Below are 21,412 nucleotides of genomic sequence, written 5' to 3'. Positions count from 1 at the left end.
TGAGAAATGGCCAGAGCCAAACTTAATCCAAATAACATTCCAAAAATGAGAATCCTCGGCAATCTTCTATTTGTTCAACCTTTGAAAACTGTATTTTTTTTACTGTATTTGTTGACTATTTATCATTTTGATGCATGGCTTGCATGCAAAATTTATCACTGACATAAAGAATGGCCTAGTTGCATATGCTATACATTTCCCTATAATTAAAAAAAAAAAAGGAAAAGTGCATGTACTTACCACACAAGTTACTAGCTTCCTGAGGGTAGGTGAATTCAGTATGTGTGAACTAGCAGAACCTTTGGTGTTTTCTGACTTCAGCCAAGCCATTGTGGAAAAGGCAGGGAGGCAAGTTAAACACTGCAGGAAATAAAATAGTTCTTTCTTATGGACTTATTTAACAACATTTTGGAATGGGCTAAAGGTCATGATTTCTGGGATAAATCATCCCTCCTGAAATCCACTTATATAATGGAACAATTATAAAACATAATTTTGATGTGTAGTTTAATACCCAGAATCGTTGACAAGCCAAATAGGAAATAATGAATGGCTTGTCGTTTCCCACCTGCTCAAGACTGACTCAGCCTTCCATCTTTCCAAGATCGGTACAATGAGGACTCAGATTGTTTGGGGCAATATGTTGACTTTGTAAAACCGTTTAGGGAGGCCTGTAAAATACTGTGAGGCAGTATGTAAGTCTAAGTGTTATCGCTACTATATACTATTTCGGTGCTGTGAGTGTGCATATATTTCAAAATCAGGCCACTTTTTAATTTGGAATCTCATACAGTGACATTATACTGAGAGCCAGGTTACTTTTCAGATGTTTTGCTTTGTGTGTTTAAGATGTATGTGAGTCGAAATTGCTACTATGATAAGAGCTAGTGAAACCATGGCTCGCTCATTAAATGAGAACAGCGGCCAGGTATCAAGGTATAGTCTACTGCAGTCTCACATATAAGCACAAAAACCATTTTTTAACCTTCATTTGATCTTCATGCAATGAGCTTCTGGATTCTTTTAATTATTTGCTTGTGACAATGCACTTTTAAATCAAGTTAATGGTTTTCAGCATGAAGCAAAAATAAGGCAGACATGTTTATTTAAATATACTTCAAGAAAAACCATTTGCCCTTGAGGAATATAAGACACAAATCCTTTTCAGGCACTCAGTACCCATCTCCAAACTATTGGCTAACGTTTCTCTTTAGATGGCAACATTTCCAGCAGTAACTTTTATCCCCCAACTAAAGTTTAGTTAATATTCACCACCTCAGTATGACAATCCTATAAATATGCAATTATATTTATAAGATTCCTTTCACTTTGGCACTGTTTATACATTTCTGGGGATAAAACTATCCCTTTCATGTGGTTCATGGACAGAACTAAGTGAGTGGATACTTACTGAGTCATTTTACAACTATTGTTAATCCCCACATCACCCTGGAACTGTTTGCTTTCCCTGAAACACAAAGAGAAGCAGAGTTCACTTGTGGTTTTTAAGAGTTTGCAAAGCCAAATTAGAAGAGCAATTTTTTAACCTCTTGGGACTTTTTAAAAAATCCTTCTTGGGATTTTTCAAAGGAAATCTATTTTAAAATACTAAGCTTTCATCTGCAACTTTCCATTTTGGGGTCCTTTCTTTTTTTTTTTTCCCCTTAACATGTATATTTTTTAAATATCAATTCTTCAGGAAACCTTTCAAAATGCAAATTTTGCTGATATCTTTTTTAACACAAATTTATTCTATCTGCAGACACTGTTTGATAGTGCAGGGTTTTGAGCCACGGCAGTTTCCATTGTTGTGGATGTTGCAGTATGTTCTCACAGAACTGTGTACTGGAATTCTTTTGCATCTGTATCTATGAGCACCTTGTAGGAAGCACATGGATATCTCACAATTCAAAGACAAGATTCCTATCTACAATATTGATAACAATTCTTTATTCCTTCACTGGAAGGTTTTCAGTTTCAGATAATGGGGAGTGGGGAGTGTTAGGGATACGTGTGTGTCTGTGTATGTTTTCTCAGTTGTAGATAAGGAACAACACTGGCTTAAATGATGAAGCTGGTCCTTTATCTTCATGCTTGAAAAGGGAATTTTCTATCCATTTCACATGAAAATGAAGATGCTTTGTTTTGTTTTGAATGAACTCTGCATTTCAGCAGCCTTGCTGTGTTCACTGGAAGCCAGTAAGATTTCGCATTATCTCAGGGGGGCCCTTTTGCTTAGCTTTCTGATCCAGAGGAAGCCTTAACAAGTGGTTTGAGGAGTTTTGATTAAGAGTAAGTGGTATAAGGCAGACAAATTACAAGAGCTCAGAAAAATTGTGCGAGGGTTGGAAACCTAATGAACAACTTGTTGAAGAGCCACCCTTACCTTGAGATCCAGTGACAGTGGTAATTCAGAAAAAGCCTCTTTCCATAATGAGAAAGTGGCAAACAGCATTATTCACCTTTGGGGAGAGGTGAACATTCTCAGAATGAATATTATTCCCAGATTAATTCATATTCTTAGAGGAAATCCAGTTTGTATAGCTAACAAATATTTTCAGGAAAAAAATTATTTCTTTAGAAAATTGCTATGGTTTTTTTTCTTTTTTGATTCTGAGAATATCTTTACTGAAAATGCAATTACCAATTCATTAGAGGGAAGTCAGTTTTCTGAATTGGGAGCTGAAGTTCATGCTTGCTTACCTATTGTCAGGTATAAAATACAGGCAATCCTTGACTTACAACCGTTTGCTTAGTAAAGTTACAGCAGCACCGAAAAAGTGACATGCCCATTTTTGCACATTTATGATTCTTGCAGCATCCCCATGATCACATGATCAAAATTCAGATGCTTGGAAACTGACATGTATTTATGAAGGTGCGGTGTCCTGGGATTACCTTCTGATAAGCAAAGTCTATGGAAGTCTGATTCACTTAACAATTGTGATACTAACTTAATAACTGCAGTGGTTCACTTAACAACTGTAACAAGAAAGGTCATACAATGGAGCAAAACTCACTTGACTATTTTGCTTAGCAACAAAAATTTGGGGCTCAATTGTGGTCATACGTCAAGGACCACTTGTAATTGTTGATCCATTTCATCTCACAGAGATTTCAGCAGCCCTAGTAAAATATTGCCTTATGTAGGTTTGGTGCATCTGATTCTGGTTTGCAAAATAGAATAGAATGGAATGGAATGGAATAGAATAGAATAGAATAGAATAGAATAGAATAGAATAGAATAGAATAGAATAGAATAGAATAGAATAGAATAGAATTCTTTGTTGGCCAAGTGAGATTGGACACACAAGGAATTTGTCTTGGTGCAAATGCTCTCAGTGTACGTAAAAGAAAAGATACATTCGTCAAGAGTCAAGAATCATAATGTACAACACTTAATAATAGTCATAGGGTACAAATAAGCAATCAAATCATACTAGGAAACAATATAAATCATAAGGATACAAGTGACAAAGTTACAGTCATACAATCACAAGTGGAAAGGGATGGGTGATAAGGAGTGATGAGAAGATTAATAGTAATAGTAGTGCAGACTTTGTAAATAGTTGGACAGTGTTGAGGGAATTATTTGTTTAACAGAGTGATGGCTTTCGGGGAAAAACTGTTCTTGTGTCTAGTTTTTCTAGCGTGCAGTGCTCTATAGTGTCGTTTTGAGGGAAGGAGTTGAAACAGTTTATGTCAGGGATGTGAGGGGTCTGTAAATATTTTCACAGCCCTCTTTTTGATTCGTGCAGCATACAGGTCCTCGATTGAAGGCAGGTTAATAGTAATTGTTATTTCTGCAATCCTAATTATCCTCTGAAGTCTGTGTCTGTCCTGTTGGGTTGCAGAATCAAACCAGACAGTTATAGAGTGCAGATGACAGACTCAATAATTCCTTAATAGAACTGTATCAGCAGCTCCTTGAGCAGTTTGAGCTTTCTGAGTTGGTGCAGAAAGAACATTCTTTGTTGTGCTTTTTTGATGATGTTTTTGATGTTAGGTGTCCATTTTAGATCTTGTGATATGATAGAACCTAGAAATTTGAAGGTCTCTTACTATTGATACTGTGTTGTCTAGTATTGTAAAAGGTGGTAGTATGGGAGGGTTTCTTCTAAAGTCTACCACCATTTCTACGGTTTTGAGTGTGTTCAATTCCAGACTGTTCCGGTTACACCACGAGGCAAGTTGTACAACCTCCTGTCTGTATGTGGATTCGTCATTTTCTTGAATGAGACCAATCACTGTTGTATCCTCTGCAAACTTCAGTATTTTAACAGATAGATCATTTGAGATGCAGTCATTTGGTATATAGAGAGAAGAGATGTGGAGAAAGCACACACCCGGGGGTGGGGTGGGGGCTGTGCTAATTGTACAGGTATCAGATGTGATTCTGCCTAGCTTCACCTGCTGCTTCCTGTCTGTTGGATTCACAATGGACTCACGTATTGGACTCACGTATTGGACTCACGTATTGGACTCACAATGGAATATTCATAAGTGAGCCACAATAACATACAAAAATTATTCTGGGTTTACATTCTCTAATTTTTTTCATTCTCCTCCAACACAGTCTTTATTTGTTTCTTTATTCAAGCTGACAAACTGTGTTAAAGTTCATTGTGGTTTGTTTGAAAGAAGCCTGTTTGAAACAGAAGCAGAAATGTGAAAACACCTAATGAAAAGAAGCATATGTGGCTTGTTTGTGTCATTTTAAATTAGGGTTGTGTGTGGTATTTGAAGTTGGCCATTGTAACATGTTGCAATTTGTATTGACAGTTGGGAGGAATTTCCTCATGAAGGGCTTTTCTTCTCAAAACGCAAACTACAACAGAAAGCAAGCTGATTTCTTTCAATGGTTTTCATGATATCACGATAGAAGCCCAAATAATATTTGGTCAGCATTAAAGAATGCCTTCTTAATTATGTTTTATCAAGCTCTTGAGAACCAAGAATGATATGTGGTGTTACTTAATAGTGGTTTCCTTTATTATTCTTCACCTTGAAGAATCTTGACAGATTGAAGAAACTGTTTGCATAACTATAGACATACTCTGAGAAAAGCTAGGGAGGATCCATTTTAACCATCTTCCAACCAAAGTTATTATTGGAAAGATGGTTTCTAAGCTCTTCTGCCTCGTTGTCTTCTGGAAAGCAGTCCCTGCCTTCTGGAAATCCAGGCTACATTCCCAACAGTTTTCTGTTTGTGGGATACTCTTCCCCAAGACTCACCTGACACAATCTTTTGGGTAATTGACAAGGATAGTTTTATTTTTCTATTTTTTAAATATTTGTTTCTTTACTTGTAACATATAGTTGCCATTTCTTATTATCAACTCTTATAACTTTTAATTAATGACATCATTTTAAGTCTTATTTTTATATCTGCTAAATTTAGTTTTTATTGTGGCCACCCCTTGATTTTTTATTTTGTAATTTTATTTATCTTATTTTATTATTTTGTGTAATTGAAAACTAGAGAATAAAAAATGAGGTGGGACAGGGGAGAATTTTTTTTTCTTAAGGGGTTTTGTGTTGTTTGTTTGGTATTATATAGGGAAATATTATTTTTACACATTAGTGTGTTACTAGAAGAAGACTGGTAATACATTAGTTATATTACTAATAGAAATGTAATGGAAAATTTGTATGCATTAATGTTAAATATTTATATATGTTCATTTTTTGTTCCAAAAATTTGAATCTATTTTAATTTCAAGAAATCTGCTCTTATTTCTATGGCCCAGAATTAAATTGATGACCTCTCCCAAATGACTAAAAAGAAGAAAGAAAACCTCTTCTATACTTCAATTTTGAACTAAATTCATAACAATACAAAAATCGTTTTTTATAAGAGGTTGGTTCCAAGAGGATCAAATGCTCTGTTTCTCATACTTGATGCAATATTGTACAATAATACCATGCTAATGAATTTGTTTTTCTCAGAATTTGATTTGGGTTATGAATGTTATCATGAAGCTCATTTCACTATGCATTTTTACACATATTTGGAACAACTGATTTGGGGGACATTGACTGGATTTCAATTCATCATGGGTCAGTAACACAGTAATTACATAGTAATTACCAAAGACTTAATGCTGAAATTGCCATAGTGGCAGCAACATAAGCTTTGCTTGAGTAAAAAAGGGTAGACTGCTTTTTTGTAACATCTTATTCACAAAATAGTTATATTTTCAGATGTCATCAGTATATAGAAACAAGATGTTATGAGAAATATATTTCTACATTAATATGAAATACAGATGCACACATATGGTTTTATCACATTTTAAATGGCATTCCAACTCTAGATTTAATTATGTCCTTACATTTAGGAAAAATATTTTTAAAGCAATATATGGAATTGTAGCAACCTCTTCAATTAGATATAGGTTTTTCACAGCTGTTTTAAGTACTTATCAAGAATGTTGAATTCTTGACCTCACCTGTTCCATCATATCTCCAAATTCAGTGTTGACTCCAGAATGGGGCAACTTGACACAGCCAATTCACCACGGCCAATTTGCTGTGGCCACCTAACAATGGGACAACTCACCATGGCCAAGTCATCATGGGACAAGAGTTACACTAATATCAAAGAAATAGTGGAATAGAATCATTAAAGAATGGATGCCAAAGGACAGACAAAATGAAATGTGAGTGACAAAGACTAAAAAAATTTTTTTATTATTTTATTGAATTGATTAATCATCCTGCAGCGAGTTGGCCATGGTGAGTTGCCCCATAGCAAGTTGGCTGTGGTGAATTGGCCGAAGCAAGCTGACTATGGCAAGGTGGCTATAGTGAGTTGGCTGATGTAAAATATATGTGAACAGGTAGGATGAGAGGGAGGTAATTAATTTTAGGGAGAGAATAATTCGGTTTAGAATGCCCAGCAACTTGGGTTTTTCATCACACTGCATATAGTAAATTAGGTGTAAAAGAACTTGAACTTCAGTAGATTATTACACCAGTTCTGTGTAATAATAATTCTATGATACCGTTGGTTTTCTGTATTATATTGGCTGTTCTTTGATACCATTTTTATCTTTTCTAAGGTCATTACTGTTGACTCCTGTATCAAGCAAACATCATACTTAACCATAATAAACAGGCTGATGCCTGACTTGAGAGTAGGATTCCTGACAGGCTGGCTGCCAGATTTGCCACCTCCATTTATATTGCACCTGCCACTACTACTGCATTTCACCTGTGACCAGCATCCTTGGTTTGCAGACAAGTTGAACAGAAGTTACTTTCTGCCCAGATAGCAGTTATACATTTGAATGGGAGCTGAATGGAGCCACTGTGTGCTACAGGGTTAGTTTATATGACATTAATATTGACAATTGCATTTTGGATCATTCAGCATTGTAGGAAGTTGTTGCCAAGCTTCTCCCAGATCCAATCAATATAATTAGTTTTGCAGATAAGTGTGAAGCTTAGAGTCACGGGAAGGGACAAGAGCCACACACTATAGTAGTGTTACAACTCTGATGGCAATAGACTCAGCAGAGTCAAGTTTTGCCACTGCTGAGCCCCTGGCTCCTCAGCACTAGCCCAAACACACCAGCCATATGAGGACAAGCTTGTTAACTAAGAATGCTGGCTCTTTCATGAACACTAAAAGCAGAATCATCTTGGTGTATATAAAGATGAAACCTCATTATGATTAAGAGAAAAGAAGAAAGGTAGGACGTGGATTTTATTTCCAATATAGTGGATGCTATTCAGCCATGAGTTTTATGTGGAATAAATCCTTCTTAATGTAATTGTTGTTAATCAGTAATGGTATCTAATAGTTTAGGTATTTATTCATTCCAATATACAGTATAATATTGTATCTGTACAGTTGTGTATACACACATATAAACAAATATGAAAACATTCTTGGTCAGGTTGCAACATATATATTTCTGAATATACATCACCCTACAGTGCAAGACTCAGAGCACATGGGATGCAAATGGAGCACTTTTCCATAACCCCTTAAACCAGAGGCATCTTTTACTAGGATCTTGCTCCAAGTCTGGAAAAGCAGCCACATTATCCCAGGAAAAGACACTGCTGCTTTAAAAACTGCAGTAGAAATTGTTTTCATGCCTCTGTATCTAAGTGATGACCCGGGGCATGGCACAAAGGCAACACAGATAATCAGTAGGAGTCCTTTATTAGCTTCAACTTTGCCCCCAATATCCTGGTTACCTTCTGGCTGGAGAAAAACTCCCAGAAATATCCTTTGGCTGCAGAGAATCAAGTCCAAAACATGGTCAATCAAGGCAAAATGAGGTAAATAGTCCACCATGGCAAGAGCAAGAATTCCAGATGTGAAGGCACGGCAATAATTCAGCACAGTTGGGAAGATGCCAGGAACACAGATAAGCAAAATCAAGACAAGATAAACTCATGTTTGGTCTCAGCAGCTGCTGCACTCAACATGCATTTCTTTTAAACCTCTTCTCAGCTGTGGCTAATGAAGGAAATCAGGGCCCTTTCCTCCCCCTGTAAGCCATGCAACCCACTTTGCTCTCTTCTCCATTCCTACCTGCGTGCCCTAGGATGAAGATAGGGTGGGCATGGGTCTTCCTCTGAACTCCCTCTCCCTTGCTCTACCTCTCCCCCGCTCTGCCCAGCCAACTTTGGCCTTCCCCAGTTTTCTTCACAGCCAATGGACCCACACCGTCAGCTGTTTGTCTTCTTTCTCGGATTCAGACTCCGACAGAGGCATGAAAATTTATTTATTTAATGAATCTATATAGCTGCCCCTCTTGCAAATGTGAATCTGGGTGGAGTCCAAAACTTCCTTTGGCCTTTGAATGATTACATAACCACAGTATTGATGTTAAACTGAAATTATTACTAGAAGTAAGTAGAAGGCAACATCTTGTAGCATTATTCTGAATAATACAGATTCAGGCTGATGTGTTTTCATTGAGGAAAGGAGGGATAACAACCTGGCATTGACAGAAAATTAGAAACCTGTAACTGAATAATATCTGTTTGGAAGGAAATGTGCTTTAATTTCCTTCGTAAGGTTCAACCTGCAACTTTGCAGTTGCTAGGGATGGGTAAGAACGATATGACATCTGTGCTATCTCATTGCTGGCTTCTGCTATCCAATTTGAACTCCTGGCTTCCTGAACACTAACTAGCAAAACAGGTGCCTTTGCTGTTCTGTGTGTCAGACCCATGCATTTTGAAACTCCCTTCCTTTCGATGGCAACAGACAGGCAAATTAACCACGACAGCTCCAAGCAGGCTTAACTGACAGGCTGAGAGCAGGTTCCTATGGACAATGAAACAGCCAGTAGATTTCTGTAGGAGCTGCACTTCATGCTATCTGTGAGAGCATCATTTCCCTTTCTGTTACGAGGGCAAAGCTATTGTCATAATCATTCAGTGAAGTTCTCCTAGAAGCCGTATGAGAACAATATTAAATGAATAATATTACTAATGCACCAATACATCTTTCAACCTAGGGATATGTTGAATCATGACAACTGGACTTAAGTTTATTAAAACTGAGGTGTTTTGTTACTCATCCAAGGAACTTCTTCAGTCAAAATGAAAAAAAAAATGGGTTAGGCAGAGAGTGTATTAGCTCTTGCCATACCGACTGCAGGGGTTTCTCCCCAAAATGAAATGAATATGTAAATAAAGACTCAAACATCCAGGCCAAAAGTAATAAAACACACCCCAATCTACATCTAAAAGGCCACTTACAACAGGGACTATAAATACCACACGGAGAACACCACACACTGCTAGAGAGAAGTTCCCTGAAGATGGGCTCCAGCAGGAGTCCCAAAGCTCAGAAGACAAAACATCTGGTCCTGGTGACTGACCTAGATTGAATCCTATGACACGTACATATATTCGTATTCATTTGCAAAAGTAATAAACTTTAATAAACTTTGGTCCAGTTTCCATGGTTTCACCTTTTAAAAATAATTTTGGCCTGGATGATTGAGTTTTCATTTACCTATTCTGCATAGGGACTACTGGTGTCTTCTACAGTTACAAACAATGCTTGATTGATTATATGCTTTCCTCTGTGTCCATAGGGAGGAGTCAAAAAAAGAGGTAAGTTGGAGGTTATGACAGTAGGGTAAAATCCACCTCTTTTATATGCGCGTTGGCATTGCACACAGGTACAAAGTGAAAGCATTTCAATCTCACTGCTGGGATTGTCATGTTGACTGATTTGACTTTACCCCCGACAGATGCCGGTGGCTTTCTCTGAGTTATTTTCTTATACAACCATCAACACAGATTTGAAGAATGACCTCTGAGAATAAAATTGTTTAATTATTAGAGTAGTGCTAATCAGATGGATATTTTAGATTAAAATCACAAACAATTTTTTTCCTATGTCTTACATTATTCATGTTCTTTCTATTTATACATATTAATGCAAGAATAAGCTACCAGGAGCAAGAATACTTTTCCATTCTAATTTCTTTCTCTGCCAAATAGCTATAAAAATAACACCTTAAAGGGCTGTTTCCTCTGACTAATCTGAATTTGTAGTAAAGTTTTTAACGCAGATGTCATTTCTGCTTGGGAATGAGGTTGTTAATACAAAATATCATAATATGTTTTAAGTAGGAATATTGTTAGAACCTCTAGCATTTGAAAACAAACACTTCTGTCATAATTTTATTAAAGATAAAGGCAAAACTTTACTGTCACTGAGTAAATATAACAGAGAGAACAAGATATAATTCTAACTTAAACTGTAACTATAACTACTTTCCAATTCAAAATTATTATAGAATCACTTGAAATGTAATTGTAAAAAAATCTTGAAGCAAATTCTGTTCCCGATAACTGTGTTTTATATACAATGTATACACAACTATCTTGCATCACCCGTGAACTTTCTGGCTTGTCAGTCTAGTAGTCTGTAGTCTTGAATTTCCCAGAGTTCTCTAATTACTAACCAGGCCTGACCCTGCTTAGCTTCAGAGCTCAGATACGTTCAGGCTTTACTTAATAGTAAAATGGATTAAATGAAAGTATACCAGGGTAGAGATTGTGAGAATAGTAGAGTGACATACTTATGGTTTCATGTTCCAATAGGTTCTGCTTTGAAGTCAGTGCAGTCAGATTAATCAAAGCTTCATTATTTTAACTGTATGAAACAACTTTTTGGAAGTAGCTACAAATGGTCTCTTTGCAACTTCCAATCTAGTTTTTTTGAAAGCTCAAGATAACACACGACCTGATTATGCTTGCGGTTGATAGCACCATGATTTTTTTTCACTGTCAATTCCTAAAGTATGTTTATTAAGACTTCGATATGCTCGACTTATTAGTGTTTCAAATAAACACCAGTCTCAAAACCTGAAAAAAAAAAATAGCCAAAAATTCCAGTTCCACCTTTTCTGATGATGTCACCATCACCAATTTGTTGTTCAGAGTGGCCATTTTAAAAAAAATGCACCCCCAGGAGTAAAAAGGTTTCATGGTTAGTTTGATTTCTGCAAACTAATCTTTATCACGGAAATAAGCCACAGTAATTTCATATTTTAATAAGAATTAACCTATGTTTTCTTATTGATTTTAGTGACAAAAGCAATATCCATTATTGATTTTAAAAGCCATCATTGTTACAGTAACAGAATATTAAAGCATTATATTTAACATCAAAAACATGCTTTCTGGGTATTTCTAAAGAAAAAAATCATTTATTTACTCAGCTTTTTATTTATTTTAAAAAATGATGTAACTATAAAGCATTCTCTTTTATTATCTCCCCTGTGGATTTTTACAAATGGCAAAATTTGTCCTGCCAGCTTGGCTATTTCAAATAATATATGTGTGCTTTTCATGAAAATGCTACTTCAGTCATTTATACTGTAAGTAAATGGCACTGTAAAATATGGCACAAATGGGCAATTAAAATTAATCCTATGAGTTTTTCAGGGAAACTTTAAGATAATTATTTCTTCTTCGTGATTATTTATTTTTCCTCTTTAATTTTTGCCTGCTAGTTCATTCATTAAGTGAATTTATATCTGGAGGGGGGGTTGTTCTATTTTCTGCCCTTTTGTTCTATTTCAAGAAAAAAGAAGCATCATTTAAGAAATCCTATCAATTATTTGCATATTAAATGTATTTCATTTCACTTTTACAGAATATCTTAATTCATTTTATTAATAAAAACACATTATTTTCATTAATCTTTAAATCAAATTCCTAAAATTTATACTTTTAACTCTTACTTAATATTTGGATAATTCTCATGATTGCAAATAAAATTTGCATCTAATGTAGAACTTGGCTGCCTTTGTTTTTTTCCAAAGTATTTCTTTCAGTTAATCTTAGAGTGAAGACACACCTTTAAACAAACAATTCTTCAGACTAATGTATCTCCATATAAAGCAAACATTCTTAGTTCTGTTTAATTTAGGTCTGTCACAGAACTGGGTTGCAAGTTCCAGACAGCTCTACTAGTTGTCATTCATACTTTATAATACCATGTTATCTATGGTGCCTGACCAAATGGTCATATTTATATGTTTATCAACACTTACATAAATCCTGTTATAAATCATTTAGTAAAGGTAAATGATTGAAAAGAAACCTCTGGTATCTAGTGATGAATGGACATAAGAATTAGACATATTTGTTTTGCAAAATATTATATATTTTTTCCCTTCCACATGATTTTCTCATTTTTCTAAATGATTTTTCTATATAGTCACCACAATTATACACTTCACTCGTTTTTGTTCAATAGATCAACAGATGCACTGGGGGTTTTCTACTTGTCAACAGAGCTTTGTACAAACCATCCATTTTTTTAGGGAAAAGGTTTTAAAATTTCTGATCACCACAGCAGTCTTCCTCATCCACTTTGGTATTAATCCACATGTGATGTAAATTGAAGTAGTTGCTTTAAGAAGTTGCTTCAGATGGGTATATTCCAAAGGCTGTACCAAAGGCATAGTTCTGTACTATTGCTCCAATTTTCTTTTTTGTTGGGGGAAAAATGAAAGAAGAGTATCAGACAGGTAGAAAGAAGACAATGTCTGTCCCTATGATCTTGCGATTTACCAAACTAAGCAAAATATGCTTTGTGATTCTGAGACTGTAATCCACACGTGGATTGATAACATAAAGCGGCATCAAACATTCAGATTAAGCTAACCTCTACAGCTGTGTGGCTGCAAAATACCATAAAGAGGCAACACTAAAGTCTGAATGGAAGGAGCATAAAGGGAGACAAGCACTAAGCAACCGGATGTTGCTTAACCCTTGCCCCTCAAAATTGTCTCCATATTGATTTTTCACTTGTACAGTTGCTCACAAATATCTATTTAAAATCATATGGTGGCAATAAGATTCAGTGGAAACAACTTTGACTATGTGCACTGCTTAGAGTCATTATTGATTGGGGTAGCGTACAAGCCTGGTAAAACAAATTAGATAATCAATAACTCTGAAAACATAAATTTATTATTCTTTTCTTTATCATACCTGCCTTCAGAATAATTCTCCTGGCCTTACTACCCTAATGTTGGAATAATAGAATCAAAGTGATCTCCTATAATTCATATTTAAAAATAAATGTCATTTTTCCTATTGTGGAACTTTACATTTATTTGAATGGATGGGATAATTTCAATGTGAACCTCTCCATTCCTGGAACAGGATGTATGTTTTATCAAAATAAAGTCTAGAAGGTGTTGGGCTGCATATATTTATTTCTTTTTTTTTCTTTTTTAAACATCCAGTACATATTACCTAGTGCTTTTACATGTTATGCTTCAGAACACAGTATGATTTATACCTCTTTGGCTTCAGAGTTCTTTGATCCTGTCCTCAATTTATATTTAGTGAGGTGATAAATCAACTTTGATTTCTCTCCAAAATTATACCTATTAAAACTTAAGGAAAGGACTCAACTGTTGTGAATGAAATCCCCTGCATTAATTAAATAAAGTGGTTTTGAAGTACAGTTTGATCACATTGAAAAAGGTAATGTCTGGTCTTTTATACAAAGACCAGAGACTCATATCAACCAATGACCACTTGGTTGATATGAGTCTCTGTTCTTTGTATAACCAATCTGACATTTCTTTCTCTTCTTTTGACAATGCCCCCTTTACCTGCTGAAGTCCTGAATGCTTCTAGAATTGCACATTTTGAGGTGCACATGGCCACTGCTGGCTTGAACCATTGACCAATTACATTATTCATTGTCCATGACATCCAATACTACTTCATGCAGGCAAGGTTTAATTCATGAGTCTTTATCCCTGACACCCAGAAATAAGCTAACAGGGAAATGTCCAAATACTTGACGTGATAGACAGACAGACTGACTGACTGACTGATCGGTTAACTGAAAACTCGAAATCCTATCTTAAGAGATTATTAACAATTACAGAATACAGAAAAACAGAGAGAGATCAACCCCGAGGTTTCAATCTTATATCTCTTTCTTCTTTTTTGTGGTAATGAACTTTTCACAGCTCTTTTCACAGATAAAAAAATGTTTCTATATTACATTTATATAATGGGTGTGTCTGATCTGCAGCTCTTTTGCTTTCTCCCTTGCCATTTTGAGCTCCCAGATGCAATAACCATCACTGTAACTTTTACCTTTATTAATAATCATGCCTCCCTCCTTCTCAATAAACCTAAGGGAAATCTTTAAGAAATGCTAGCTGAAAGGCCCTGAAGATTAAGGGAAAAATATGTATCAATGTTTTTCTATAAACTAAAGCATCAGGGTTCTTAAGATCACCTGGGAAACTTATGTTTATTGACTAGTTATTTATTCATTTTAGATATATTTACACATTCACAACAATGGTGGATTCATACTAAATCAATATATTGTATTAATACAAAAAGCTTGGAAAATATATTTATACTTGCTTTACACTGGCGTTTTTTAAAAATATTATATCTTTGTTTATGATTAAGCTGCCTAGTTGAAAAAAAATGAGGAAGAACATGCAGATCTTGTAATATGTTTACTGACTACGTGTTTATTAATTCTAAGCATCTTCAAATATTTTTAAGACTATATATGTTCATACCATAGTAGTATTAGAGAGTGAAACCAATTAACTTTGTAAACTGCTTAGAATTTAAAAGGCTATTGTCCTTTGTAACCCTTCATGAAAGTGACTTATTTTATTTGAAATGTGACTTTCTTCTCTTCTGACTTGGAAGACATTGAAATTGGCATGGGAAAAGTGTATTGTGGGGTGCCTCAGAAAGTTTTATCGATGGTGCCACTTTTTCTAATTTTAGTTTTCCCATTGTTGTTTTAATGGTTCTACATTTTGTTTATATCCTTGGGTGGTAAGCCAAGATAGGTGGTCATATACATGTTTTAGATAAATAACTACAAGCAAGAAAAGTCAGACTGCTAGGAAAGTAGCAATTATTCCTGACACTAGCAAGAACCATAGCTTTCATATTGCATCCCTGTGTCTAAAGGAAGCTTTGGTATATAAGTCAGCTGTCCTCTGATTCTGCTAATTTATTCAAAGATAAAAATAAGAAAGTCACTCAGGCTGTTGTATGTTTAGGAAATAAAAAGCATCACTGTTGCAATAGCACCAAAGGGTATTTGGTATCCATGTCTTTGGTAAGATATTGCCTCTGTATTGAAAATTATTTCCTCCAAGTAAGTCCTTTTAAAAAAATAACAGCCTTTTATTTCCTTACCTAAGTGACTGCCAACCATTATTCAATTAGCCCATAGTCCTTAAAATGTGGTGCAAATCCTTGGAGTCTGATGTAACTGGTATAAGATTTGTGTTGCTCTGCCTTTAGGATCCTGTGTTCTAGCTACTGATCCATCTAGTTATGGGAGTTTTTAAAGTTCTTACCCTCAATCTCAGTTTCTCCATGATTTCTGAGCTAATTACACATCTAGTACACCCAGAATCCAGCATGGCCAACATTCTTCTCCGGAAACCGGAGATGTAGGTACCTTTAGTTCCACTGGGATGGTCATGGGGCTCCTTTGTGGACTTAGCAAAGGATCGTTGTCAGAGTCGGACTCACTCTCACCAGAAAAGGTCAGAGTTCCCAACTCCTCTCTTCCTGGAGAAGCAAACTCAAACTCAGACTTCCACAGCCTTCTGGGCTGTTTCACACAGGTTGGCTGGGAATTTCTCAACTTTTTTCCCTCCTCCTGGTGTTCCCTTTGTATCCAGTTTAACGTGGCAATCTGTAGGTCTCTAGGATCTCTTCTGGAGATACAGCTTTGATAAACGTCCTCATTAAGCCCATCTTTTAAAACCTCTATCAGGGCCTCGTGGGACTACACCCTCATGTGGCATACCAACTCTCTGAATTCCTGGGTGTATTCAGCTACGGACCTTCGCCCCTGATTTATGGTTTTCATCCTAATCCTAGATTTGCACTCAACAACGGGATCTTCAAACCATGTGCGCAAGGCTGCCATAAATAGGCCATAGTTCCTTAATTGAGGGGCATCATCATTGTGAAGAGTGATCATCCATTTGACTGCAGTCCCTTCTCACTTTGGCTGATTCTGAGGTGAAATCATCCCCATGTTCCTCTATATGTTTCCAAACTTGAGCTAGAAAGAATCCCAATTCCTTGGGATCCCCTCCGTACTTTACTTCCAGGGGTGGAACTTCTGGAATTTGGCACCTCTATAGTGCTATCGCCCTCCCGGGGGGGGGGGGGGTTGGGCTACTGCAGACACTTGAGCTGGCACTCAGGCTCTTCAAATACTTTTGCCCCCCTCCTCTCTTCCCAGGCTCTTTTCATGCCAGCAATGCATAACTTTCTCTAGCCCTCCAACCCTCCATGGCTTCATTCAACAGATGCAAAGCTTGGATCAGCAGGAGATCTTCTTGGCTTTCCTCCTGCCACACAGCTTTTCCACACTGATGTCTGGCAGTTGTCACACTTGAGGGGATCTCCTCTAGCATTTTCCGTCTGACTCCCAAAGGCCATTTGGGTCGGACCAATGGTTTCTCTTCAATCTGCAGCCCCACCAGCAACTCGGCCTCCTCTTGAGTGTCAGGAAGCAGTGAGGCAGTGGTTCCAGCAGCTCCCAGATCTTCTTGATCACTGGCTGAGTTAGACATTGTTTTCAGAACCCCTCGGAAGATAAAGAAGTAAATCTCCAGGTGGGCTGGTAAAAACAGAGATCTTGCATAATGTCAGGTGTGGCTCCATTCAAAATCCAAGAAAGAAAACCTTAGACTCCATTTTTATAGAGAAAAGGACTTTTACTGAATATGAAGTGGTAGCAACAGAAGAAATACAAGATCTGAGGCAAAAGGCATGGAAATTAAAAATAGAAAGTTATCCCAGGTCCCCACCCCCAACTATTCAAACTGTACATCCAGTCTGAGGTGTGTTTAATGTCATGTGGATTACATCTTCAGGTGGCATCTACACATCTGGTATGCCAAGATCTTGGCCTAGAAAAGATAAGTGGCTGCATTTGTGCAGTAAGCAGAAAAGCATCCCAACATTTACAGTTCACACAACTTTAACCTCCATCACCTTTCCCCACACAAAACCCAATTATTGCTACCCCTCCCCACATTTCTATGGCAGCCAGAAAGAGTCAAGCAGAAGAAGAAATCTTGAAGGCTGACAAACTTAATAAAGAAGCCAGTTTCTGACATCTCCAATTGCTTGGTCTCAATCCTATGAGATTTTTCCACTACAAAACTAAATCAAGAATTTAGGATGATGGATTTTATTCTGGCAATGTATGAGAAGATGTATGACTTAGATGTATGATTTAGCTGATTGGCAGGTACATTAATTAATTTTTCTTTCCTTCGATTTTGCTTATCTTTGGTAACTTTGACATCTGTCTACTGTTTAATTATTTTGAGATTATTCCACTATAAACAATATACTTGTAAGCCTTTCAGTGGATTCATTTTGAATTTATTTTCAGATAGGTAATAAATGCATCTGGTCAATAAATGCTTGCTTCTTAACTATTTTGTAATATACGGTTTCTTCTAATAGAAACACATTAACAGATCCCAAAGTTATTAATAAAATGTAGTAATACATCTTGCATTGGGGTTTGCTTTAAGTGATCTCCGCCTGTTCATAGAAGTGTTAAATTCAGCAGGTCAGCACACAAAGTCAGCACACCCAGTTACAAACCATTTCCTTGAAAGACAAACATTCTATAGTTATTAGCCTACCATTAAGAAAATTATGCAAGGTGACCATTTCCACATTCTTCTCTAAAAGTGGTCTGGAGAATGCTGCTTCTTTCTTCTCGCCAAAAAAACCCTGAATAAGTACAGCAATTTAAAGACAACTATGTGTATAAGTAGGTGAGATTGTGTAATTTGTACTCTGACACACATCATTTCTTTTTACCTCTCTCTGTTTCTCTCTCTTCTTGAGATGCCATGTTCTCCATAGCCATACATTTTCAGCAAATTTCTATTAAGAAGAGGAAGAACATGACGGGATGGGTGAAAGTATACTATTAAATGTTATTTATTACTTTATTATTATTATAAATGATTTTTATGGCCATTCAATTCATAAAAATCAACTATGGAGGGTTAATGAAGAATTTTAAAGAAAACATATATATACAGTATAGATATATAGATATAGATATATATATATCGATGTATATATATATAGATATATATAGATATCTATAGATATATATATGTATGGTATTCAGCTTTGTTCGGGTATTTTCCTACATCATTATAGTTGTGCTTTTAAAGTTGTAGCGACGTTTCAGCAGAATCTCATCTGCCATCATCAGGCTTCTGTATTGTGTTTGTCTGTGTACAATACAGAAGCCTGATGATGGCAGATGAGTTTCTGCTGAAACGTCACTACAACTTTCAAAGCACAACTATAATGACGTGGGAAAATACCCGAACAAAGCTGAATACCATACATATAGATACCTGCGAAAACTTAAGAAAAAATTATATCTATATCTATATATCTATATCCATATCTATCTATATGTGTGTGTGTGTGTGTGTGTTTGTTTTCTTAAGTTTTCGTGGGTACTTACATGTATGGTATTCAGCTTTGTTCGGATATTTTCCTACGTCATTATAGTTGTGCTTTGAAAGTTGTAGCAACGTTTCGGCAGAATCTCATCTGCCATCATCAGGCTTCTGCTGTACAATACAGAAGCCCGATGATGGCAGATGAGATTCTGCTGAAATGTTGCTACAACTTTAAAAGCACAACTATAATGACGTGGGAAAATACCCCCAAAAAGCTGAATACTACATATATATGTGTATTCACAAATACATATACATATGTATATATAAAAGAACCACAACAGCCCATTGCTTGCTGGAAAATTCAGGGGCTTTAAAGTCAACACATCTTCAAGTGTCAAGTTGCCAGATTTCCCATTATATAGGAGCCTCAAAACACTTGCTTAATTTTAGAAAATAAACCAAGAACTAGATTATATGCTATGTAAATAAGTCCCAGAGACATGGCTAAATTATTGTGTCACAGATAATACCATAAGGTATTTTCAGATATACTAAAATTAGTTATGTTGAATAAGTTTGCAATCTATGTATAAAAGATGAGCTAATAATAACACTGGATATTATTTATTTTGTAGTAAATGTATTAATTTTAATTGTTCTGCAAGTTGATATTACGAGGCAAATTCTTAGAGTCAAATGTTAGCATATGAACAATTTGTCCAAATCAAAGACCTAGTATCAAGCACAATAGATACTTAGGGAGATAGGATGCTATAGGAAGATAGGAAATTAGGTGGAAATGCCTCCTTCCGCTTCCATTTTTAAAATCATACAGTCAATATTCTGAGTCAGTAACCAGGACAGAGGTTTAGTCTTCTGAACATTCGGACTTGTACTGGAGCCAATTCTCAAAGAACTTCTCTCTCACCACATTCTGATGAGAGAGAAGTTCCCTTGGAATGGGCTCCAGCACAACTCCAAATGCTTGGACAACTAAAACTCTGGTCCTGGTGACTGACCCAGATTGAATCCTGCAGCATTATCCTGGGACACATATATTTGCCTTCATTCGTGAGCCGATATTCTTTTCTTCAGTGGATACTATTTAACCATTTGTTAGATCATCTATAAAAATCTGAGTTTAATATATCACCTATATTGTTAATTTTGGTTTGATTTGCAGGACTATTTCCTTTTTTGAAAGATACAAGAGTTTTACTCTTACTTTTACATCAGCATTTTATATATAAGTATAAAAACCTAAAGACCAAAGGGTAGATTAACTCCCAAAGAAATTGTAATATATGCTAAGTAAGAATGGAAATTAAATACCTCTTAACTGCTTTTTTCCCCCGATAATAGAGTGATGCTTGAATGCTGATCTGAGAAATGCTACGGTATTTCACCATAAGAGCAACTGTGAGTTGTTTGAGCAAATGGAGGGGAAATTAATACCGTAGCTTCAGTCATTGGATATGATTGACAGTATATGATATGAAATAATAGTCTTTCAAAGGGCTTGTATTTTAGATCCTCAAAGAAATTGCTAAGTTACTGCATTTCAGGTCAAGATCTTCAAGTAGCACAATTATCAAGAAGTGCAAAAATTGTTTCCAAGGTTTTTAAAAATGTGCTAATTTAAATAAGAAATTGTTTGCCATTTTTATTTTCTGGGGATCTCATATAATGGATTTTATTTTAAAAAGTGTTCTAAGTGTAATGATGGCTGATTTTGGCATGCCTCTCCCTCATTTCAAAAACAGCCACATTTTAAAGAAATGCTCATTTGAATTTTTTCTTTTTAAGTTTTATATTGAATTGTTTTGAATTTGAGTATGCTACATCAGTCAGTAAGTGGAAAAATATGTTCTGACATTGAAAAACAGATCAGCCCTCCTAATTTGAAAGTTAGTTCTGCTAAATTAGTTGGATTTCATTCAAAACAAATTATTTAAGAGCAATCAGTTTTCTGTTCGTTAAAAAAATGTACTGCTAGCTGGTGCTTTCTTCATATTTTTCATATTTGATTTTTTTTGTCTTGTTTAGTATTTTTAAAAGACTATAAAATATCTCTTTATTGAGGAACATCAAATCATTTGATTTGCTAAACCTTTGTGGTACTACATACAGTTCGTGTTATTTTATGCAAAGTTTTGTTGTTTTGTATTATTTAGAATATGTTTTCCAGGATCAAAATTGTAAAATGAGTTTTGTCTGTGAAGTAGAGGCATTTTTAAGGCCCGTGTTTGATTAAATACAAAGTACGTATTTACAGTAAAGCACAATAGTAAGATCCATTTATAAGCTGCACTTAGTAATCCACTTAACCAGGTTGTCCACCAAACCAACTCAACATAGTTGAACTTGGCTAGTACTTGGATATTAACTCATCAGAAATTCCTAAACTGTAGGATTTGTTGCTAAGAAGGCTACAA

General features: G+C 35.8%; 1 protein-coding gene across 2 annotated transcripts in view; it reads left to right on the top strand.

Moving 5' to 3' along the window:
* The window catches only part of NEGR1 (neuronal growth regulator 1), a 529,658-nt gene that overhangs the window by 448,273 nt on the left and 59,973 nt on the right, over nucleotides 1-21,412 (top strand). The window lies entirely within an intron of this gene.

Source organism: Pseudonaja textilis, chromosome 3 (genome assembly GCF_049901715.1).
Source record: "Pseudonaja textilis isolate UNSWEBS1 chromosome 3, rPseTex1.2, whole genome shotgun sequence".
Taxonomy (NCBI): domain Eukaryota; kingdom Metazoa; phylum Chordata; class Lepidosauria; order Squamata; family Elapidae; genus Pseudonaja; species Pseudonaja textilis.
This window is presented reverse-complemented; position numbering and strand designations above follow the sequence as displayed.